This window comes from Protopterus annectens, chromosome 1.part0, assembly GCF_019279795.1.
Source record: "Protopterus annectens isolate FY-2018-M chromosome 1.part0, PAN1.0, whole genome shotgun sequence".
Classification (NCBI taxonomy): domain Eukaryota; kingdom Metazoa; phylum Chordata; order Ceratodontiformes; family Protopteridae; genus Protopterus; species Protopterus annectens.
In genome coordinates, this window is record NC_056725.1 from 1210030547 (window position 1) to 1210057658 (window position 27112).

A 27112-nucleotide genomic window follows, 5' to 3' on the forward strand; every position below is an offset into this window, starting at 1 on the left:
CAATGATAATAGTGCAACTATGCAGTAGTTAATGAGACAGAGAAAAGACAGTGATATTTCTATAATCTACAACAAGGGTGTAGAGATTGCCTTACCCAATGTTGATTAGGCTATTACATTGCTAACTCAGTGGAGTTTACACTGATCAGTAGTACACAGTGCTGCAATGTGGTGAAATGAGCAAAGCTTTGCTTATTTAAAGTTTGTGAGGCTCTACTCCTCACTAAATCTGGTCAATCAAATGATATTTTCTGGAGTTTGCAGTGCAGTCAACAGCTCCGCATAGAACAGTCATAAACAGAGCAACCCTCCTATTATTAAATATCTTTAAAGTTTTGCCTCTGCAGAGGCTGGTGTCCCATTCTCTCTTGGTCTGTCTTGCTCCCCCAGACAGAAAACCACTCTCTTCTGTGTGGTAGTAATATCTCCACATAAGAGAGGGTAACTTTCTCCCTTTGCCCACTGCCCAATAATTCATTCATCCTAAATGCACTTTGGTACAGAAAGACTTCCAATGTAGCAAATAGGCTGTGTAGTTTGCCAAGATACCATGAATGACTTGAAGCCACACTGTCAATAATGCCCCAGTCTATTGGCTGCCTCTTGTCTTTGTACTTGCTATGCCTCCCAGCTCTCTCAGTAATCTCTTTATAGCCCAATGTTTAGTGGTGTCTCCCAGTACTTGTACCTGAAAGATGGAACTCAGGGCTGGGAAGTATGAATATATATTCTAGACCACAGCTCATCCCTCCATCTATGAACTAAGTCTATATGGTCCCAATAAGTGTTATCTATTATGCTTATCTGCTAAGTGCAGAAGTTTTCCTTCAGCCCTACATCTCCCATGTTATGCTTTCCAGAGGCTGGTCACATAGAAGTCTTCTATCAACCAACCTGCTTCCCATGTTCAGTCTCTCATTGGTGCTACACTGAGAAATTCACTCAGATAAAAATGAGAGGTTTTCAGCAATAGTATGCATTGAACCCAGAAATATCTTGCAGAAAAATTATATTGATCTTCAAACAATGCAGTACTAATTGTCTTAACAAACCTTGTACCCATTCAGATTTTGCCTTTTTTTTTTACTTTGCATGCAGTACTGCCTGGTTATCTGATTGAAATTAAATCCTGTTATTAGCCAACATGGCCTTCTACACTACCTTGGACAACCAGATTTGCATCAGCTCTGAAAAGTTAATGTCCATTAGGATAGCTGAATGAACCCATTCTTTAAGCCATGAAATACGAATCACTTACTTTTTTGGTCCTTCTCACCACCTCTTCCTCCTCACCATGCTTGCCGTGTCATTGTACGGGTCTAGATGTGTACTATCTAGCCCTTCTTCCTGTCAAAACAAAAAGCAATTATATTCAGTGAAGAATGTCTGCCATCTCTGCAAACTTTATTCTTTGTTGTCTGGGTGGGTAAGCTGGACTTGTACTTCACTCATCACAGAATCGTGACCTTGTGGTGCTTCTGATGCTTTCCTTCCAAAACGGCTGGTAGCGATCTTGTGAAGGTTCTTCCAAACTACACTACTTTTCAGGCAAAATTCAATAGGCCTAGCATTGACATACTCCACCCTGTATCTCTTCATAATCTTTGCTCTTAAAACCTTGAGATTGCTCTCTGACAGTTTGAATGCCTTGGTTCTTATGTTAATATACAGATCTAAGAAAGCCAACTTTTTAGCAGAACCGTTTCATTTCTTTTCAACCAGAGGAAGCCAAGTTCCCTTTATAGATGTTCTAGTGCCATAGTATGGTCCTGAGTGGATTAATGCCCTTCACAGACATCACAAAGTCATCCAGGTAGCATACCACTTTCATGCTAGGGTCCTACACTTCATGAATCCAGCACAAGGTTATGGTGAAGTTCTGATATCTGGCACATGCCACCAATGACCAGTTCATCTGCACAGCCTTGTTAAAAAGTACTTCCCATTCTGCCACTAGCCCAGCAGATACCAGTCTTTCAGCCAGATCAGCAACATGAGAAAAGCCAACTTAATATCCAGCTTATCTAGCCATGGGTCTTGCATACTATTATGAGCCTTATCATAACAAAGAGAAGAGTATTACACTATCAAAGCTTCCTTGTCTCTGATAACATTAAATGACATCTCTTTGGGTGCAATTAATCTAAACTGCCTAGGATGTTTTTGTTTTTTTTGTCCCAGCCACTGGGGGACATTTTTAAAGTGTTATTTCATTTTCACACAGAGCAATGACTGTGCTTTCTTTCACATTGATTGATCTGAGGGTTTTGCAGAAAGAACCCAAACCATTGAATCAATATACAGCAGAAATTAATGCCTAAATCTCTCCACTCACTTTCAAGGTGCTGCACTAAATAATATTTAAAACCATCCACTTCATTGGGTCTGAATCTAACACTTTCTGTCCTGCCATTCCTGTCATGCCTCTCCGAATTGGTAAAGGTTGGGTCCTTCATACCATTCTGGGGGTGTTTGCTACTGCTTAACCCTCATCCCCCCTGATCCTTTAAAGCATCTCACCATCAGTTGAGGGGTACTGCAGATGGAGCAAATATGAGTGCCCAGCCAAATATATTTGGAAGCATTATATGTCCAGCATGGCCTGGATATAGGTCTTTGATCCTCCATAACCCCAGATGTACTTCACCTACCAGCCAAATACTAGGGTGTCACTGATGCAAGTTAATGGTTTTATCAGTTACCAAAAGTACAAGTCAGGTACATTACCCGATGATCTAAGTGATCACGGCCTTACCTATATTATTAGGCTCAAAGCCGACATTCCCAACCAGCCCACCTACAAAACTATAAGAAACATCAGGAACTTTAACCTTGACAACTTCCAAAATGAACTCAAAGCATGTAATTGGAATGACTTGAAATGACTCCCATTACAAGAAGCAGTTAAGTACTTCAGTACCAGATTTCTGGCTATCCTTAACCACCATGCTCCTACCCCTACCATCCATGTAAAAGCCACAGTTGCACTGTGGCTATCTAAAGAAACAAAAAACAAAATTAAACTAAGAAACAAGGTCTGGGCCAGGTGGCATGTTACCAAAGCCCCTATGGACCAAGTAAGATACCAGCAGCTAAGGAATCAGACCAAAACATCTGTCATTCTAGACAAAAAAAAAATCACTACACCCCTCTACAACAAAAATATCAGCTAAAACTTCAAAAGTTCTGGGCTGGTATTAACAATCTTTTCCACCCAGGCCGTTCCGCCACTCCTACCCCATCAGCTGCCCTTGTTAAATCCCCTGTAGAAATTGCAAACAGCTTCAACTCCTACTTTACTGAAACTATCCAGTCTCTAGCTACCCATCTCACTCCATCGGACACAAATACCAGCTCTGGCACATCTAGCCCTGATCCACCCAGCACCCAACCCACCTTTAACTTTCAAACTGTCCATACCAACCTGATCCGGACCTTACTCAAAAAGCTAAAACCAACTACACTAGCTGCTGACCACCTCCCAGCTAAATATCTTCAAAAAGCAGCTGATGCCATAGCACTTCCCATTTCTATTCTGATCAACAGATCCATCTCAGAAGCTCCATCCAGCGATATGGAAAATATCACGTTATATCTCTCCATAAAGGAGGAAGTTCCATGGAATTATCTAACTTTAGACTTACAGCCATTCTTTCACCACTAGCAAAAATCATGAAAAGATGCATACACAAACAAATCATGCACTTTCTTATTCAAAACGGAAAGCTCGCTGACTCTCAGCATGGCTTTAGGCCATTCCACAGTATCACCACGGCTCTTTTATCTTTCTCTGTCATCAATCTTCATTGTAACAACAACAAACTATCTTCAGCACTCTTCCTAGATCTCTCAAAAGCTTTTGATATGGTCAGGCATCAGCTACTGCTCAATACCCTACAAGCCATCGGTTAAGACCAACATGCAATACAATGGTTTCACTCCTACCTAAATGGTAGACAGCAGGCTGTCTTATGGCAGAGCAAGCTGTTATCCCAACTTCCTCTAACCCTAGGTGTCCCACAAGGTTCCATACTAGGTCCCCTTCTTTTCTCTATCTTTATCAATGATCTGCACACCACCATCCCAGGAGCCACCTGCATCCAATATGCAGATGACTTAATGCTAATATGCTCCGCCTCCTCTCCTACACAACTTCTAACCCTCACCCAGACCACTTTCAGCATGGTAGAAACATGGCTAGCTAATTGCTGCCTGCTTCTAAATCCTAACAAAACCAAGCTACTACTTTTCTCCCCTGGCCATAGAATTTCTCCTCCTTCCTTCAACATCAAATCTAACAATGACACCATTATCTCCGCTGATGACCATACAAAGCTTATAGGTGTAATAATAGACAACAACCTTAATTTTGATAAACATGTAAATCACACTATTAAGTCCGTCAACAAAAACCTTGGCTCTCTGTACATAGCAAAACCTTTCCTCACCCCCCTAGCTAGGGTAGCCATTGCAAGATCACACCTACTCTCTACCCTTATATTTGCCTCCCCTGTACTCACCAACCTATCCAAAACCGATCTCAACAAAATATCAGGATGTTACAATCATATAGCCAGATTAGCTACTGGCATGGCTTTTAGGTCCCACCACTACCAGAACCTCAAAGCACTAGGTTGGCTAGAGTATCCTACCCTTCTACAGTTCAACCAGCTTATAGTAGTGCATAAAATACTACATCAACCTGATAACACCCCTGCCCTCAAAAATATTCTCACCCCTCATAGTGCCCCCAGGCCATTATGCTCAGCTGATAAACTATTGATACTGACCCAAAAATCCAACAACTCTGCAGGCGATGCTATATTTGCCAACTCAACCGGTAAAATCTGGAATCTACTCCCTACTACCATTACCAAGGAAACCTCACTACCCCTATTTAAAAAAGAACTCAAAAAATACCTCACATCTCATTTGCGGTGCTCTTCTTCTAAACCTGACTAACAACTTCACTAATACATGCCTTGCTACCCAACTTGCTGTTTAGCCAAGTATCCACGCCTCATAGCATTTGAATGTCTAAGCATTGTGAATTATGAAATCTGATTGTATTCTATGTTCACATTTTCTGATACATCTCTGCCAATCAGATGTACATCTGCACATTGTGTATATTGATATCTGCATTTTTCTAAACATGTCTGCCTGAGTTTGTCACTCAGTGATGTATGTACTGTCTCTTTTTTGGTATGTGGAGCTTTTCTCCCCGGGCCTCCTCTGAAAATGGACATATATCCAGTCGGACTATCCCGGTCAACAAATGTAAAATAAAATAAATAAAAATTTTGTGAACTAGTGGCCATATAGCAACTATGCTTGCCCACCAATTATCATTCATGCATCCCCAGTAATGAAGAAATAAGCTAGCATAGGGCTGCAAACTCATTGTTTTCTCAATAGTCACTGTCATCAAATAAAAAGAATCATATAACACAACTACCCCAATTGTTAGCCTCCACTTCCCTAAGGCTGTTAAATCTGCTATGAGGTAGTTAGCTCTCACTGATTCTGCTCCATAATTCCCTGTACCCCTCTGTACCCCATTCAGGCCCAATGAGGTATAGGAATTGTAGGAAATACAGGGCAACTGAGTTTTGTGACCATTTATGACTTGATAGTACTTACACTTAGATTATACCTCCTTTTTCAACAAAGGCTAAGCCAGTCAACCCAGAGGTGAATTTGTGAATACCCATCCAATCATCTAGTTCCTGAATGAAGGAAGACAATGAATCACATTGCTTGATTTGCAGCAGGAGTCCATTTTAATGGTGGGAAAGACACTGTGTAATACACCTATCACCTATCTCTCAACTGTGTTTTATTTATTTGTCGATGAAAATTTAAATTGCAGGATCTGGTATTTGGGAGATTATTTGATTTATTGAGAAATAAGAGATCTAGGACCACTTGGTCCCTAACTACATGGAAGGCAAGACATAGATACACCCTCAGATGTCTGTAAGATACTGAATAAAGAAACAGGGGTTCCAGTCTTTTCTGCTATTTTAGGGTTTTTAAGCCAGTGATCTACTTATTTAGGAATCTTTGGGGTCTTTCTAGCTGTTCAATATAGCTAGTGAGGTACCTTTCAAAGGGGGTATTGTATTCAGTAATGGGTCTAATCAAAGCTGAATATAAGGGGACAGTGATTGCTTTAAAACTTGATGATATTCTTTTGGCAATTAGCTGCACTAAGGACAAAGAATTTCTGACTACTGCCGTTACATGATGGTCAAGAGAGAGGGAGTATTCAACCCAAGTCCTATGGTGTGTAACCGCATTCTTATTTTTAAGTTAGGTGATATGTTTTATGGTGAGGGAGTGGTTGTTTACCAAATGTGACAATATTACACTTTTTTTAGCATTTAATTTTGAACCCTTTTTAGTGCACCAGGTATTTATGAGTATATGCTCTTGTTGCAGGGCTTTGGTGTCACAGAAGGACTTGACAATGACCACAGTTTACAGTCATATGCAACATTAGTTAGCCAGAGGTCTTAGTTCATGGACTGGTGATATGAAAAGTAAACGCTGAGTAAAAAAGTTCCAACACCGAGTCCTGTGGGACACCACTGACCATTTCCTTCCTCTCTGATGAGCCACCTCCTACTCAAACCATGCGGGTTCTAGCTTTTGTCCAGTTTACTATCCATATTAATACATGGGAATCTAGTTGGAATGCAGTAAGTTTACTAACCATGCTAACATAGGAAATGGTGTCAAATGTCTTGGCCAGGTTAAGGTATACTGTGTGGACAGCATGACTTCTGTCGTTAGCGTCATTTACCTTTTAGAGGAGGATATCCAGATTCATAAGACAGGATCACTCTTGACTAAGCCAAGCTAGTGTGGGTCTAGTCCAATGAGATTTTTAATATCATAGTTTATCACAGAGCCATATCTGACCCATTTGGCATATGGTATCACTCCCCAACCAGCTCCCCTAAATGCTAGAAGGAGAAGGAGCAAAAAAGTCCATTCTTCAATTGTCTGTCATTGAAGGAGAATCCTAATGCACTACACCAGCATGGTCTGTGTGACAGTAAAAAATATAGATAGATAGATAGATAGATAGATAGATAGATAGATAGATAGATAGATAGATAGATATCTGGTATTCAATCTGGTGTTTCTTTTTTCTTTCTCCTAAGGAGGGGTGCCAGGTCCCTAACACCCTTACTCTCATGCTCTGTGTTAGAGCAAAAAAAGTTAATTCACAGTCTGGTGCTCTTTTGCTGCTAAGGAGGGCTGCCAGGTCCTAATGTCCTCCTTCTCTACTACTTTCTCTTACATTTACACAAGGAGCCTAAAAGTGAAAAAAAAAATCAATCATGCCCCCTAACGCCTTGCTCTTGGGGAGGCTGCTGTCTTCTCCCCACCCTAACTATGCTACTGGTTTATCAGGCCAGTTATAACATATTACATGGCTTTGCAAATAAGACTTGTTAGGCTGATGTGCCTATGATTCATGGGGTCAGTGGCGGGGCCTCCTTTTTGGAGTGGCATCATTCTTGCTGTGCACCAGACTTCAGGGAGGAGCCAATGGCTAAACACTAGTTAAATAGATTGTCTCTGCTAAGGCTTGTTTAGTACTGTTTGTTATACAGCAGGATATCTTGTTAGGTCTCATGGAGGAAGTGTTTGCTCTTGTACAGCACCTTCAGTACATGTTCTTTTGTGATGATGGGGAATCACAGAGATTCGGTGATAAGTGGGCTTTGGTTAGTTGTTTATGAGGTAAAATTTATACTGACTTTGCTAGTATATAGGCAATCTCTACCGGATTGGAATAAGTGAATCAATTACTTCCACATATTTTCACCTCTAAATCTTTTCTTTCCTTGCTTGCATAATGTGCTGTCCCACAGTCCCTTGCTGTATCTGCACTGCTATGGGTTATCACCCTCAAGGACTTCACAAGTGATTTCAAATATTTCTCCAAACCATCCACTCACAAATTTAATGGAATGACAGGTTTGATATTAGCATTCACATTTTGAACAATAACAAGTTATTGTGTCTTTTGGCTTTTCCCGGTTAGGGGTCGCCACAGCGGAACTCCGGTCTGCTAATGATTGGCAGTGGATTTTTATGTGCCAACTTGCCAGCCCTGACGCACAACCTTCAACGAAGGTGTGCCCATTCACACATGTCTCCACACAGAAGACGCTCTAGCTGAGAATCGAACAGGACAACGTCTTACTGTGAGTCAACAGCGCTACTGCAGCACCACCACCGCAGTTTTGAACAATAACAAGTATGACCCTTAATGATTGGCATTATTGACAGGCTGTAATCCTTACTGATTCACCAAAAAATGAAAAATTTTGACATGCGCAGGGCAAAATTAAGGCCATACTGTGAACTTAGGGGCAGTTGAGACGAATGCCAGACATTGATACCTCCATGATAGCTTAGTCCCACTCTAAAATCAGGTACAATCCCAATCTGCCTCTCTAAAGTTTGGGGCAGAAGGAAGCCAAAACAGGGTAGTTTGTTTCCCAGGCTGTTCTTACTAAAACATTACTGATAAAAATTAGATGGTTTTGAGCATCACATTCAGAAAATGTCAGTTTCAGATTTCAGATTTGCCACACAGTAAAGAAAGAAAACTGATATTCCTCTTTTTCTCCACTTCATGGCAAAGCAAGAGTTCAGTTTATAATTTAACAATGAGTATGCAGTGTAATCTTATGTGGCAGTGGCCTGCCTCATGCAAAATGCACTTATTGTAGAACAGTTTGGAGTATTCATCAAATATTTTGTGATTTTCAGTCTAAGATATCTGCAGGTTTGGCCTATATCTTGTTCAGCTTGTTGCAGATGCTTCTGTCATCTTCAACATTTTCTCTCCTCATTGCTTATACTGCAGTGACATGAAAAAGCAGCCTTGTCACAAGCTTCTGTATGCAGTCATGGTACGAATGGAACGACAAAGCGATCAGATAATGATAAGATAGAGAAATACAAACACATGCACTTTCACACGCACACACACACACACAAAACATTCACACACACACACACACACACACACACACACACACACACACACACACACACACACACACACACACACACACCTCATATATAGATAAACAACCATACACACATGCCTATACATACACACACATTGACATATGCATATTTCATATGTATGTATGTATATAGGTATATAAAATATGGTGGAAATAGTGATACAGGTAATGACCTAGTTTGCAAACGTCAAAAGACCTTACCAGTGACTCACTGCAGACACTAAAAAGAGAACAATTTTTCTGTTACTTGAAGCACTTATGAGTATTGTCAGTATATATATTTTTTTGTAATATTATTCTTTCTGGGAACCCTTACCACGTCTGAATACGGCTGGCTTTTTCACTTGGCCCACTTACTCAGGTTCCCTGTGAAGGAGGGAAAAGTGACAGAGAAACGGGGAGAGAAAACAATGAGAAATGCTGTTATCTACTTTATATTATTTGGAAAGAGACAGCTCTCTGTTGCTGTTTATGCTTGCTTTGTTCTTTGGTCTTCCCTTAGCACTGCCTTCTGATGTATTCTCTTCCGTATGACATCACCACTGCTCATAAATGAGTTCTGAGAGATGAACATTGGCAGACAAGTTCACCCTCCTAAAAAAAATATAATGCAGTAATCTTAATTGGTGATACCAACATTTTCTCTCTCTCTCTCTATGCATGAAACAAATGTGAGTTTTGCAGATATTGTTCTCACTAAAGGTCATCCATTACCCAAAGGGCAAAAAAAAAAGAGTGCTCAAATAAAAATGTGAAGCACAGCACAGTGTACTGTATTAAGAGGATTCTTCAAGGCAGTTAATGATAAGCCCTGGTTTTTATTGAGTGGGTGTAATGGTTTTTAATATCACGTACAAGCACTTGCATTCTTTCTTTTTGCTGCTTAATATCATTGTATCTAGGCAAGAGAAGCAATGGATCAGGCAAAGACAAAGTGCAAGTTCTTGTTATGAGAATACTTGCAGGTGTTGTGGTAGTGATCTAAATTAGTGTGTGGGCATGCATTTTATTTTCAGTTATGCTCTAAGTTCATCATTCAGAAGTGTGTGGGAGTTGTGCCATTTATCACTATGACAGCAGAAAACCATGACACTCTACTCCATAGTCATGTGATCATCAACATTCATGGGAGCACAATGTCCATTTATTCAGAGCTTCAAGGATGAAACTAACACACATTTGTTAAGGTTGCATCTTCCAGGAGACAAGATGTGAGCCAGCTCTGGCAGTTTCCCAAAGCAGTTCAGAATGTGAACCATTTGATTACATTCTAACAGTTCCTGTGTAGTAATACAGAATGTGAGATTTAACATTATTATGCTCTGTAAAAAAACTGCCAGCAAAGGCATGATGGCATCTTTTTCATAGACAAAACAAAGTTTATGGTTTGTGTGTGTCTGTGCGTGTGACTGTGTGTTTTCATGATACCAGAATGAATGATTTGCTTTAGATTCATAGATTCATGGTTTCAAGCCTAGATGTAACTTACACCAGAAGGAAGTTTCATATTGTTCTTAATTTTAAAATGTTTCAGTGTTTTTATGCAGATTCCTATAAATTGTATAAGATCCATTTGAAAATTGTTCTTCTTCAAGTTGCTAGTTTAATACTTTAATGCTGCATGTTGAAAACTGAAAATCTAGGCCAGTTTCTTTTTCTAACTGAACATTTAATTTTTACTATTTATGGAAGCATTTACTACATAGTCTGGGACAGCATACCTCTGTGCAGTGTACTTATGTGTAAGGACATTTTGCAGTATAGCTTTAATTATAAGAACAGAAGTTAAAAGTAATAAGCCAATATTTAGCTATATCTCTCAGCCCCTCATATTAAATGCTACAGCCTCCATTTGTGTGATTTACATCCAGAGTCAGTCAACTAGGACATAGCAGCTTGCTGATGTAGTGACTAAGGTTCCTGCACATATTTCAGGCCTCCATTTCAGCCCTGATGCCTGGTTGTAGGCTGTGTGGAGTTTCTGTTTTGCATTTGTTGCATTGTGGCATGTTTCTAGTTAGTAATCTTCCATAAACACCTCAGAAAATGTGGCATTTAATTACCAACTTTGAACTTTTTGTCATACCTGTCAACCTCTTAATACAAGAAATCTGGACAAAGCCAAAATAATGGGGGGACAAATTTTAAATACTGCCCTTATAAATTTAGAAAGTTGCTAGAATAAAACATATTGATTTAGCATATATTTCTGAAGGATGTGAAGTGTAAAACTCAAATGCCTGTCATTACTTAATGACTTCAGTTCTCATTGATTTGCCAGAAAACCACAAATTTTACAAGCAACAAACCAAAAATATGAGGTAAAAATCTGGGAATTCTACTAAAATCTAGACAGTTGAAAGGTGTGCTTTTTATGTTTATTTTATTTTTGCATGATTCGTGGATGTTAAGTTTCTGGAAATGATTAATTCATTCACCTAATTAAAAATGAAAATAAATATATAAAATAAACCACCAATTGCATGCAAGTCAACCCTGAAAGTAGGTACCTATAAAACAACAAATAAAGTAAAATAGAATAAAATCTATTAGAGAATGGGCAAACTGTACATCAACACACTGATTGGAGAACGAATGTTCTCCAACAGGGTATTAATGTACAACTAATGCCCGCTGACAAGCTAGTCTGATACTTCATGGTGGCATATCAAGTGGCCATGGAGCTTGGACTGCAAAAAAAAAAAAAAAAATGGCTGCCATTATTTTATGTTAAGCAGCAGTTCTGCTGTTTAGTGAGAGTACTAATGTCTTTCGGCTTTTCCCGGTTAGGGGTCGCCACAGCAAAACTCCGATCCGCTAATGATTGGCAGTGAATTTTTGCGGTGCCGAGGTGCCAGCCCGACACCCAACCTTCAAAGAAGACACACCCATTCATGCGCGCACCTCCCTGCATGTCTTTAAACATCACTCGACCGCGGGGAGGACATGCAGACTCCAAATGTAAAAAAAAAAAAAGAGAGAGAGAGATAGAGAGACTGTGTGTGTGTGTGTGTGTGTGTGTGTGTGTGTGTGCGTGTGTGTGTGTGTGTGTGTGTGTGCATATGTATGTGTGTGTGTAAGCAGAAGAGACTGTGTATGTATGTATGAGAGAGAGAGAATGGGCTCTATGTAACATTTTTGTCTTTACTTACTTATTTATTTTTTTAAGCACTATATTATTTATTTTATGTATTTTTGATGTAAAATGCTTCCTCTGACACCATTAGCATATGCTACAGCAAGTTTAAAACATTAGAAGTAGGAACTATTTTACATTAAAAATATGTAAAAAAAAATAATGTAGTGCTTAAAAAAATAAATAAGCAAGTAAAACACAATAATTTTACAGAGACCCCATTCTCTAAATGCAATAATGCCCTCCCGGGTGTGTGTTAATGTGTAATTAATGCCCTTCCAGCGGTGTAGAGGCCCACCACCTGCAGCTTTGGGCCTCATAACTCCCCTGGGCAGGGATTAATTACACATTAACACACGCCCTGTCAGGTATTATTGCCCACATAGCTTTCATGTTGCATCCCATCTCTATTCTTTTGTTTTCATTTTAGGAATAAAGTCGGTGGGATTGATAGTTTATGTGAAAATGCACTATCCCATGTTGGAGAACGGGTGAGTGAAATTCTGTTGTTTAATTGGTTGACATTGTACAATTGTTGGTCAATTGCCACTCATCAGAGGCAGGAAAATAAAAACACTCTAACTCAGCTTCCTAAATAGAAACAAAAGCACTTTGCTTTAGATGGCCAGTATTTGTAATGCTGTAAGTGAAGGAATGCAGTAAAGCAGTATGTGTAGAGGCAGAACTGTCAATCATCACTACTTAATCTTGATTGCTTCCAAGCAAATGCAGCGTCACTTACTACAGAAGATATTTCTGCTAACAATGTACAAAACCGTAATGACAACAAAAGTGCACACGTGCCTGGATTTGTTAACTAATTAAGAGAAACAGAAATAAAGAAAAATGTGCTGGTATCTTTTACAACTTGGAATGGCAATACCTGCAAAAGTACCTGGATACACGACTGGATAGAATCATCCTCTAATATATAGTCCCTTCATTTATTCACATAGCAGTACCTCCTTAGGCTTATTATCTGGTGCTCAGTGGTCCTCTCATTTATTCACATGGCATGATATCCTGTCACGTGCTACATTAATCTACTAGTGTATTCTTCAGCCAGGGTGGGAGTGATGTCTAAGAGTGCAGACATGGTTACCATAGAAATCACTCTCTGCTCTCCATCCATTAATTCTACATCCTTTATCCTAGTTCTGTGTAAGCACCTACTGCAGCCTTTCAGCTCAATCCTTGCAGGGAATGGATTTGCCTGAATGCATGGCAATACCCTCCCTCCACACACACACACACACACACACACACACACACACACACACACACACACACACACACACACACACACACACACACACACACACACACACACACACACACACACACACACACACACACACACACACACACACACACTGCAGCGTACAGTGTGGGGCATTTCAACCATTACCCAACTTTCTACAGCCTTTCTGCTTTTATACAATCTGCTAACAATTATATTCAGAGGTGCAGTAACACAATGCGGTAACAATAATATCGACACATCAAAAGGTAGTAAGTGACATGACTTTTCTAATTAGCATGCATCATTTTTAATAATACCTGCTTTATGGATTTATCGAACTGTGTATTCTATTTGGTCTTCTATGTCATCAGTGGCATTTACACAGGGACTCATTTGGAGCACCATTATGTGTCCTGTTAGACTGTATCACCAACTCCACTTTGTCTCTGTCCATATAGCACCAGTACTGCTATTACTGTATCCCAGGTGGCATAGTCCCCTGAACTTTTATTATCAAACCCCCTACCCCACTAGATTTGTTACTGCAGTTGGCATGGTACCATAAACACCTATATTACTGAATCCTTTCTCCATCAGACTTCCTCATACCATGAGACCAAATTCTGCCCTAGCAATAATACAGCAAGGAAGTGTAGCAGCTACCTCATGGTCACTGCAACCCTTTATTGCAACCTAAGACTAAGCCTGCTTGTCAGATTTTAATATACTCGTGCACTGTCATAGTGCAACATTAACATTAATTCCACATATGCTGTGGTGCTAACACAATCCTTTCTTAGGCTTCCAAGGCCTCCCATGCAACATGGTAAGTCACTGAAATCATAGCAATAAACTCATACCTCACCCACTACACTAACAAAAATCTCCAGCTGACAGAATATTCACAACAACACTTCCACCCACCCCTACAAATAAGGGTCACATCAGCTGCACAGTAAAGCCCTTAAAGGATGCCTGAGCATCATACTTCTCAACCTCTTAGAGCAGCCTATCTGTCCCTGGAGGAATGGTTTCAGCCCATAAATTAATAGTTTACTGGTCATTTTGGGCTAACTTGTATCTCTTTCATTTCCCTGCTATAAAACCTGCAGTAGTGTGGTTTTGCGTGCCAGGCAGCGCCAGTTAGCTAGGGTATAACTATTCCTGGGTCCACAAAGTCTAGTCTTTAATTTTTCCCTTGGAACTAGACAAACTTTCAACTTAAGCACTCAAACCATTCACTTCTCAGCCTGGCACTTGCTCAAAACTCATAGCAAGCACTAATAAACCTTATTACTAGACCCCCCCTATACTGTAGAGAAGGACAAAGCTCTCTATTCGACTTTACCAGCCAATCAGTGAAATAGCTCACTGTACCTATCCAGGCATGTCCAAAGGGCAGTTTCAGGTGTACTCTCCGGTCCAACTGGTGACTCAGGACATTTTGAGGCAATGTTACAACTGCCTCATGTACACAGACAACCCTCTCCTCCTACCACCAAACACTATAATATATGTGAGAGATACAATTATACAGCCAAACTGGAGGCTAAGCTCTCTCAAGCCAAGACTGGACCAGATAGTCAAGAGGAGAAGGGAATTACTTGCATCACACCATCAGTCTCACACAGACCTGTGAAACCAGCACCGGCAAAAAGCACACATAAATACACAAAAACATACTTGGAGGCTCTAAATAAAAATCTGCAAAAGCAACAGAGACCTCCAAAGCAGACATCCAAGCAACCATCACACCCCAACACAAACCATGAAACACATACTTCACAAAACCAGTGTGCCACACAATCACAGCCCTTAAGGCAAAATAACATACCCAACACACTAATAATAGGTGACTGTATAGTCAGGCACACTGACGTACCACTCACTAGGCTGAACAAGGAGAAGGTTACAGTTAGCTGCCTATCAGGTGCCAGGATCCGCCACATAACACAAGCACCCAGGTCACTCCAAAACAAGTACAGATATGACTCTGCCATTGTCCATGTTGATGTGAATGACCTGAGCCATACCTCCCTGGACTTCATGAAAAGAGACATAGAGGAGCTCTCTGATCACGTAGTCCAGGCCGGTATGACCCTGACCCTGAGTAGCATCCTCCCCTCACCAAGAATGATGCAACGGTATAAAGAAATAAATATAAATTTCAACAATTGGCTAAGCTTCTGGTGTCATTCAAGGGGATCCAGTGTCTGTCAGCCTGGGATGACATGCTCGACAAACCACGCTGTTTCGCTAGAGATGTCTTGCACCTTTCACCCTTAGGCTTTCGAATACTGGCCAAGGCTCTTGTCACCCCCATAGAGCCTTTTTTAGGCAAGGCTCAAAAGACAAACCGACCACCGTAAATAGCACAAGTAACAAAAAACTGAGGGTAATGCTACTCAATGCCAGAAGTCTAAACCGCAAAATGCGCGCACTCAAGGCACTCTTCAGTATGGAGAAAATCAATATATGTACAGTAACAGAAACCTGGTTTAAGGCTCCAGAGAGCACCCCAGCACTACCAGGCTACAACTCATACCATACATTTTGGCCACAAAACCCGGACAGAAATACAAAAGGCGGGGGCATATCCATATTCATCAAGGATACCCACATCTCCAAGTTAGTGGCACAGTACGATGCTTCAGAGATCATCCACATGCAACTAACTATGAGCAGAACTGCAATTCAAATTGTAGCTTGCTACAGATCACCCACCATGTCCCAGGACCCCCATTCCGCATTTCTGGAAACACTGGGAAACATAAAGGTCCTTCCAAACACCCTGATATTGGGTGATTTCAATTACCCAAATATTAACTGGGAGAACTACTCAAGTACTAACTCCCTTGCCCAACATTTCCTACAATTTATAAACTCAAATGCCCTGGATCAGCTGGTCAACACACCCACCAGAGATGACAACATATTGGACCTGGTCATCACCAACATGGGAGACCAGTGTTCCACACCGGAGGTCAACCCCTCGCTGGTTAGATCTGACCACAAATTAATCACTCTGAATATTCACATTCCGCCGCCACCGTGAAAAACTTTTCAAAAGCAAACTTCACGTTACTTAAGACTGAGGTGGAAAGTTTCAAATCCCCCATGCTAAAGGATAACACTGCCCAAGCTGCAAAATCCTTTACAAATGCACTCTACGGGCACCTACAAGAATGCATGGATCGTGCTGTCCCAAGCAAAGCCAAGACTCACTCCTCCAAGAAAAGGAAACCAGTCTGGTGAACCCCTGCCATAAACAAGCTATGCAATAGAAGGAGGAAACTAGTACAGAAAAGAGTAAAATCCCAAGAGGGGAAGACATCCCTGATCAGTATCAGCAAGAAACTACGATCCCTCATAAAATCATCCAAGGCTAGCTTCGAAAGAAAAATTGCCAAGAGCTCCAAAGATTACCACAAGGCATTCTTTAGCTATGTCAGGAATCTAAGTGGCAATTCCCATATCTGCTCAGAGTTAGTGCAGAATGGCACAAAATACACAGAACTGACCGATATCGCCAACATCCTTGCATACAGGTTCAGTGCAAACTTCACCTCCCTCTCACCCCCAAAAGGGCTCATAACCATACCAGAAGAATGTAGTGCCCCTGAAATCACAGACACTCAGGTTAAAACAGCCCCTCTCCAAAGCCAAAAACACAGCATCAGTGGGACCGGATGGTATCCCAGGCTGCATCCTACATGAGCTCAAAGATGAACTAACCCCCTCCACCTAAACACACTGTTCAAATTCAACTTCTCCACAGGCTACATGCTCAAGAGTGGTGCACATCAATGATTATTCTGCTCCACAAAGGTGGAGCCACAACAGACCCCAGGCACTATCCAGCAACCCAGGTAGGGACAAAAAAAAAAAAAGAAGGTCTCTCACGAAGTGAAGACCAAAAAAGGTCTTCAGTGGCAGTCACATTCCCATCCCTTATTCCAAGACTGACTCAATCAGCATTATTATGCAAGATATACAGGAGACACCAAAACAGTTCCATCATTCACACCTAAAAGCATACCATGTTCTAAACTAAAGATAAGATTTCTTTAAAATAAAATTATAAACAGTATAGATACATTGGGCATCTCTATCAAAGGTTCTAAGGATAATATTTTACACTCTGAAATGCACTGATGTGTTGCACATCCAAGTCTGAAGAATGTTTCACATACGAGTAAGTATTCCTAAAAATATCCAGTCAAATAAACAGCCCTCTGTTTACATGTATACGACTCACCTGCGTCCAAAGACAAAACCTGACATTCTGCAAGACAGTCAACCTGCCACCACAATAGTTTCAACATCAACATTAAGACCAACAGTTGTCGAATCTTACTGGTTTCGAGGCTACACTCTATCGTAATTTTTCTACAATGCTTAGAAAATGTAAAAATCCATTAACATGTTAGAAGACATAACTTTTAAGAACTGACCAGTGAGAATGTTTGAGGGCTATCCAATGTAACATACTGCAATAAATTTACACCTACAAGCAGAATCAAACTCTCCCCTCCATTGATCAGAAGTGATTTTGTCTTCCACTTCCACTTCCAACAGCTCTCCACAGGCAGTCATCCGCACAGTGTACTCTACAACCCGAAACGTGTAGTCATTCTGAATACTCTGTTCGTCCATTATACCCAATTGTTTCTAGTGACAATGAGCAAAAGTACATAAAAGATGATAAACTCCTTAAATAATAAAACCGCAGCTTTCTACCAACTATGTTTCTCCACCATCAACGTGATACACACAACTCTTAACTGTTTCATAACTTAATACCGCTCAACCTGCCGCTTAGTTGAAGCGGTTTAACTGCCGGAACACAAAAAGCGACACACTAGTGGCCAGGAACTTTCTAACCTGCAACACCAAATCCAGATTTTTATTGGTTATAGCAGCCATGGCTACGCTTCTAACTGGTTGTTGTGGTTAACAGTTGCATTATTGTAGGTTTGTTGTGCCATTGAAGGGTTGCTCATAGCTTAATATCTTTGTTACTTTATCTATTAATGTTTTTATGTTATCTGCTAAGTGCGTTTGTATGTTTTTAAAACATTGTTTTGGAATTATAATTCAGTTAGGGGTTGTTGTTGAAAGCCTATACTGATATAGGGTCAGGATTAACTTCTTTGCCTTGTGATCACTGAGTGCCTGTATAGGATTCAGTTCACTCGCAGTAAGTGGGTACTAAATGAACGGACGAATAATTTTATAAATTTATGTTACTGTGTCTACATATTTTAATGATTTGCTGCTTAACTGAAATATAGATAGAGAAGATCCGTATAAATTGGCAATTTTGAATGAAAGTACAGGTAAAACGATGGATGTCCATGACTGTAAAGTGCATGTTGGAGCTTTTGTTTCTGGACCTCTGCTGAAAATCCGTTTTACTATGTGACATTGTCCTTGTCTACTTCTTCTTCTTTCTTTCTTTCGGGTGGGGGGCTTCGGCTTTTTCTCTAGGGGGAATCACAGTGGATCACCTGTCCGCATTAACTGAGCTCACTCTGCCTGCAGTTCCGCATTAAACACGAAGCTCCTTTGATTGGCCCGTATGCCAGGTATAGGTCAATCAAAAACAAAAAAAACAAACAAAGTGGAGGCTGGCCGATTTAAACCGCAGGGCGGGACTCGGGATCAGGCTACTGATCTCGGGACAGTCCCGCCCAAATAGGGACGTCTGGCAACCCTGTATGGAGCGCATCATCATGGATCTCATTAACAGAGACATTGGGAACCTCCAAACACTGGACTCTACCCAGTTTGGCTTTGTTAAGGGAAGATCTTGCCTCCTAAACCTGGTGGACTTCTTTGAGACAGTTACCAATGATATAGACGAGGGGAAAGTGGTCCACACAGCCTACATAGACCTCGCAAAGGCCTTTGACACCATTCCCCATTCTGGAATTATAGACAAGCTCACCAGCCTGAACATAAACCCCTACGTCATGAGATGGGTAGCCAACTGGCTCACAGACAGAACCCAAGAAGAATTGTGGGAGCTAGATCTGACTCTAAACCGGTTACAAGTGGCGTTTCCCAGGGCTCAGTCCTAGGACCCCTCCTGTTCGGCATATACTTCTCAGAGGTACAGCCATGCACAGGAGGACTATGGCTGACCAAGTTCACAGACGACTGCAAACTAGGGGCTATAACTGACTCCCCGGCTGACACATACATCCTCTAAAAGGGTCTCACTGAGACAGAAACCTGGTGTCAAAACCATGGCCTCAAGCTAAATGCCAAAAAGTGCATAGTCATCCCCTTTGGAAAAAACAAAGTACCCACAAATTACCACATAGGTGGTAGCCCCCTAAATACGGAAGATGAAATTAGGGATCTGGGGACCCAAGTAGATAGTAATCTCTCCTTTGGCAATCACATTGCCAAAGTGCTTAGAAAATCTTTCTATGTGGCCCACCTAATCACAGTAGGGTTTGCATCCAGATCAAAAGAGGTCATTGTGCCCCTCTACGCATCACTCATCAGACCCATCATAGAGTACAACGTCTCATTTGGGATGTACCTTACAAGACACCTGCAACAGCTAAAAAGACCACAGAAGTACCTCACCAAGAGGATCACTGGCCTAAAACAGATGCCCTATGCAGCTCGACTGAAGAAACTCCAGCTGTACTCGGTTGCATACCGCCTACTCAGAGGTGATCTCTGCCTGACATACAAGGCCATGTCCAATGCAGAATTGATGGACATGCTCCACCTAAAGAAAACTATATCCCCTCAAGCCACACACTCTAGGGATCTAAACCTCACCACAACAATAAATAGGACGTGCTGGAGGGATAGATTCCTGTCCCAGACTTCCCATACTCTGGAACAAGATTCCAATCTATATTAGGCAGAGCTCCTCAATAACACTCTTGAAGAGAAACCTTAACAAGTGGATGGGAAACAGGAAGTTTACCCCAGGGATCACTTCAGTGGCTCTGCTGGACAGAGGCACAGGGAACTAATCTAAGGGGGGTGGCAAAAGCCAACACATTCCAGCTAGGCTTATAAATGCCTTTGGGAAGATAACCTAGTACCTACCTATGAACCCATGAACCTATAAAAAATCTGGACAAAGCCATAAATAAAACTGGGACAAAGGCCCAAAAATAGGGGCAATTTTTAAGTATTGCTCTTACAAACTTAGAAAGTTGATATGATAGCAGGTTTTGCATTAGCAGAAAGTTTCTGAAGGCTATAAAGTCTGAAACTCAATTGTCTGTCTTTATTTTCTAACTTCAGTCTTTAAGATTTACCACACTTTGCCAGAAAACCACAGTTTTACGAAAAACAGACCAAAAATATGAGGCCAAAACCTGGGCATTCTGTGAAAAATCTGTACAGTACATGAGTATGTGCTAGTCATTGATGAATCTATAGATATACACACTGATGTGTCACTCACCAGACTTTGTAAAGATTGACTGATAGTAAATTGTATTTTATTTTCCAGAATTCATGATTCGACCTAGGTACTCAAGTTCCTTCATCCCAAGTATGCATATGACTAGGCTGAGCTCACATGGGAGTGAACAACCTTAGATATTACATCTGAGAAGATAAGGAGGCAGAGACATGGTGGAGCACTTGTTATATGTTTTTGAGGTTGTAAAGAAACTAGAATGAAACAATATCTTTCCATCACTGTGAATGATTTCACAATACAAACAAAAAATTGACTTCAAAAACTGAATCAATAACTGGCATCATTTGAAGGGGATCCAATGTCTGCCAGCTTTGCCAAGGATGACTTCCACTTTTTCCCCTCAGGGAGTCTACATATTAGCTAATGCATTATTTACTCTATAATGCTTTTTTAGGCAGAGCCAGTCTTCTATACTTGCAAACATAATAAATTCCAATCCAGCCCGTGACAGCATAGCAGTGATGTATGCTAGAAGATTAAACAAGAAAATGTCCAGCCTAAGGGTTTTCTGAATCTTGAAAGCATGCACATTTGTAGAATTACAGTGACTTCATTCAAATTCAATGAGAGCACTGAGGTCTAATGCCTAGCCCTTTTTCAAATGCCCTGGTAGGGGTGGTTGCATTTCAACTGGGGATGTGTCTGCATTCATTCACACTCTTATCACCTCATGACAAATCCAGCAGGATAATGACTTAAAACACCTGCATGTACTGGTGTCTTTAAACAAATCCAGCTATCATAGTTACCTTGCATATTGTACCACTATATTATACACTATCCAATACACTAAGGACCATATCTGGAAATACTTAAAATAGTGTGGTATTCAGAAAGCTGACTTTAGACTTATTAAAAAATTAGGAAATTGATGACATAACTTTTGAAATGCTGCTGACAGTCTGATAACAATGCTGTCACCTTTACACCCACATCTCAAATTCCTTACGTAAATATTAATTTGTAAGTTTTACCTTCTGTAATTTCTAAGTCTTGTTTTTCTGTTTTAATGTTGTTGGACAGTAAACTCCAAAACAGAGTGTAAAAATAGTCCTATGGGACTAGTTCTGTAGCCTGGTAAACAGATTCAAATGCATAAATACAGAAATTAAATCGATAAGTAAATGCTATCCAGTTTCAGAAATAATGTGCTAGTATCCCTTGTAGTGGTCATGCCACTGGCCATACTTCAATCATCAAACTTCAAACACTCAGAACAGACTGAAAATACTGAACACACACAATGATGAAAACGAAAAAAAAATACAGAAAATAATGTTTCCTGCTGGGAGCGGTGCAAACCCCTCTGTACCAAATGTGTTGGTGGGGCCAAACTTAAATATACCAACTCCATGATCGCATTAACTTAAAGAAGGGAAGAAATAATATAGAACTGGCAGATTCCCTTAATGAAACACCCAATAAAAATGGATAAAGCCAAATGACATAACTTTACCAACACTAAAAATATCAGCAAAACCCCATAATAAGTAAAAAAAAAAAATTATACAAAATGGAAAAAGCCATGCAACCTAACCCTACCAACACACCGGGAAAACCCACCTAACATCAACAAGGCCCCATAAATAAATAAAAAAAGGAAAACAATTTTATACAAATCAGAAAACCAACAGAAAACTGTTCATTCACATGAGCATTCAACCAAACATACTACACCCTGCCTATATATAGACATACATGCAGTCTGTGGGACTGGGCAAAGTAGGTATTCCAACATCTCTATAAAAGAACTTCTTGGCACCACAATTCCCCAGGTGAATTTCTGTTAATCAAAGAACCTTCCATGTGTCCAACTATGATCTTTAGGAAGATATATAATGCTGTAGATTCTAAGGCATGCGATATTCATATAATGCCACCAGTTTGCCTTTGAAAGAGGACTGTTGTTAAGATACACAATGGTGAAGACACTTTCCCCCAGATTCTCAAAAGCTTGCATGGCATGCATGATTAGTGTAAGAGGAAATGTTGGCAATACGGAGGACGAGTGATCCACGTACATGCTCATTTGATGTGCATGAGTGCTCTTGCATTAGTGCTGCACGTTCCCAACCCCCTGTATGCAAATGACCCCATTTGCAGGTGAAAACCATGCAAATGAGGTAACTCTGCCATTCAGGAAGCTGGAATCAGGCCATGCAGGACTAGAGTAATATGTAGAAATGTACTCTGTTAGTAACCGAGTACAGTTCTGCAAAATCCAAAACGGAGATATGACAGCTCCAAATAAAGGCTGTATATCATTAAGGAAGCATGCCAATGGCCAAGTATAAGGCCATTGGCATTGCAAACAATGCAAAATGTAAAAAATACAACTTTTATTTTATTACTGCCGCTCACGGCTGTTTAAGCATAGGGCAGCGGCAAGTAAACAGGATCGGTGGGAAAATAAGAAAATAAACCTAAAACAAGCATTCCAACTAAATTCAGTATTCTGCCATACAAGTCAGTGGCAGGCAAAAGACAACCCAGCCAGTGAATAGTGGTTGCTAAGGGGGGAGGCTCAGTGTGACATATGTAACTATGCATTAGCAGGCAATCCTATGCAAATGAGGGGAAGGATAGTGAATCCCAGGTTTTCTCCAGCATGTGAGGCAGATCCCAACAGTGTAAGAGTATGAATAGTCGAGTGCAAGACAAGGAGGTAGGTGACATCATGGGTGGGTGTGTCAGGCATACTGTAAGTGGATTAGAGCCCTGTAGCTTGGGTTTACTCCTAGCTTAGCACAGCTAAGCTACAGGGTGTGTCTAAAGCTGCTTAGCACTTTTGACAAAGTGTAAGTGGGTGTGCATGCCGCGCACCGAGATTTACAGGAAGATAAAGGAAGTTAAACCAGGAAATAGCAGCAGTGTGCCCATTGGAGTACTCCGATTGCACGATGTGCCCCCGGGCTGAAACAGAAGGGCAATGGGAAGGGAAAACAGCAGTAGGAAGGTAATCAAGGGGTACTAGGTTAGCTGTCAGGTGAAACGTATCGGAACCAGCCAATTACACAGGCAGCAGAGCAGCCCAGCCCAGAACACTACTATAAACTATGCAAACACGTGCCCCTCTAGTTTTTCCCACACTCTACGCCACCAGTGTAAACAAGCAGGGAACTTTTAACACTCACAACAGGAAAATGTTAGGGGCTGCAATAGCTATCATACAACTTGTGGAAAAGGCTGAGGGGGGTGAGGATGTGAATGCTGCTGACCAACTCACAGTGACGAGACAGAGAAGAGTCTACAGACCCAGGGTAACCTACCAAGGGCTACATGAGCTGGACACAGTGGAGCGCTATATGGTGGACAGGGACCTCCTACAGCAAATCGTAGAGCTGTGCCGGCCACACCTCACACACAGAGCTAACAGAGGGGAACCCATTCCAAGGTATGTGTAGGCCTAAGAATACTAGCTAAAGGTACCTTCCAAAGGCCAACTGGGGATATGATGGGGATTTCACAGGCATCAGCATCCAGGGTACTGCACCAGTTCCTGGATGCCATGTCAGCACATGTCAGTGTGCACGTATATTTCCCCATCACCCATGAGGCGTTGGCCAGCAATATGCATCTCTTCCACCAAATAGCAGAATACCCTGAGGTAGGTTCATAGGTTCATAGATTAGTACTAGGCTAACTGTCCTTGTGAGCCATTTTAAGCCTAGCCAATTATTTCCCTGTGAGATTCAAACCCTGTACCCTGTGTTTGTAAGGCAAACACCTTAACCATTAGGCCATCCTCCCAGGTAGTGGGTGCAATACACTGCACGCACATATGCATCAAAGCATCACCCGGTCATCAACATCAACCACAAGGGCTTTACCTGCATCAACTGCCAGGTCATGTGCGATGCCCAGGGCATAATACTGAACATGTGTGCTGGCTTTCCTGGAAACTATCACGATTCCCACATCTGGCATCTGACACAGCTGTACCAGAAGTTTGCCGATGGGGACATCCCACATGGTCACCTAGTGGGGGATGCTGGATATGCACTGGAGCCGTGGCTGATGACACCCATCAGAAATGCACACACACCCAAACAAGAACTCCATAATGAGGCACACGCACAAACAAGAATCATAATAGAGCGTGTGTTGGGGATGCTCAAGTCATGGATCCAGTGCCTGGACACATCTGGTGAAGCCTTGCAGTAGTCACCAATTACATGTACCCAAATCATCCTTGTATGTGCCATGCTACACAATATGATCCTGCGGAAACAGCTGCAGCAGGAGCAGTATGGGGCAGGGCCACACATCCCCCCACCAATGCCAAGGCCTGCACAGGCACAGAGTGACTCAGAGGAGGAACAACCTGAGCCTGCCCCAGTAGGCAGAAGGAAGCGTGCCCAGTATGCCCTGGCCCTGGCAAAGAGGCAATGCATAGCACATACTCTGACACAGGAGGGACCCAGGAAATAGCACCTCTCTCTGACTCTCACATACAGTAAAAGGGATGCCAAACATTACACTACCTGTGCCTAAGCATGCATATGGAGTCTACTATGTGCATCCGACATAGGCAGCCCTGCAGCACCACCCTCAATACTGGGACACCCACAAGATAAGAGACTCACACATGCCAGTCAGGAGGGGGGTTACATACCCAACAATGACTACAGCAGGCCAGGTACTGGGAAGTCAGTTGTGAATGCTAGGAAGTCAGAAACTAATATGTAGGTAATCAAAAGATAAGAACTGTAGTACACTGGTATGGCCTAGCCAGCATGATAGGTAAGACTACAGACTGAAATGGAGTACTTGACATATCAGTACAGTCCTATCAAATGTGTACAAGTGTCAGGTGTGCCCTTCATCCTACATAGAAATATAGTAACAGTCAGATGCGCCACCCCCCCCCCCAATCCTGTGTAGAAACATAGAAATAGTCAGGTGTGCCCCCCCCCCCGCTATGCAGACATGTAGCAACAGTCAATGCCAAATGATCAATGGATACCCTGCAGACACAGCATGCTACCTGTCGGTGTACAACACAAAGGTCAGCACTGCAGTACAAACCACCTGGACATGATCCACACATGCAATACAAATGGCCTTACTGGGTATGCTCACACACTTAAAGAAATGAAGGCAATGTCAGTCAACAACATACTGAAAGGTCATACTGGGCATGCTCACACACTTAAACACATGAAGGCCATGTCTGCAAACACTAGTGGACCAGACATATCCGGCAGTTGCAATTGTTAGTGCAGACATTTGTCAGTATGCACCACTCCTGCCTTGCACACACAGTGGATATGAATACAGACATATATGTAAGGACAACACACTATAATAAGCCAAAGGTAGATGGACATAGATGTGTGGAAGAGGGTGACCATGACAAGGAGCCATCCAGGCCTGTCCCACCCAGCACACAGCCAAAAAGCCCCAAACACATGCGGTGCAGATGTCACTCAATGCAGACCAGTACCTGTCAGCACCACAGACTATGTGGTGCACGTGCCAGCTGTGCAACATGACTGTACAAGGAAGTAGTCATCTAGTAGCTGTATACACATACCTGTGACATATGACCTCATGTGTGGCCGCATGTGACGTGTCACACCTACATGAATGGGTTATGGCCCATGCATACACCACCCACACCATAGCGCTACTATGACAAGCCTGCTGAGGTCATCCAATGTGAAATACACCTTTGGGAGAGTTGTAGCCCAGTAATCTCCATGGTGTGTCCCATAACTGCGTACTGCTGTAGTGTGATAAACTAGTTAGGTAAGAGTTCTAACCCCAGACCTGGTAACTGTGAGTTTGTGTCAGTGTTTGTGGGCATGTCTGTCTGTCTCTGACTGTGTAGAGAGCAATGCCTTTTAGGCTACTCACACTCCTTACAATTCATATGCCCACCTTTGGCAAGGCTGCTGATGTCACCCATCTAGAAATACACCTCTGGGAAAGTTGTAGCCCAGTAATCTCCATAGCACATCCTGTAACTGTGTATGGCTATAGTGTGATAAAGGAGTTAGGTGGGAGTTCTAACCCCAGACCTGCCAACTGTGTGTTTGCATTCATGTCTGACTGTGTAGAGAGCAATGCTTTTTAGGGTACTCACACCCCTTACAATTCATATACCCACCATTGGCAAGGCTGCTGATGTCACCCACCTAGAAATACATTTCTAGGATGGTTGTAGCCCTGTAATCTCTGTAGCACATCCTGTAACTGCATATGGCTAT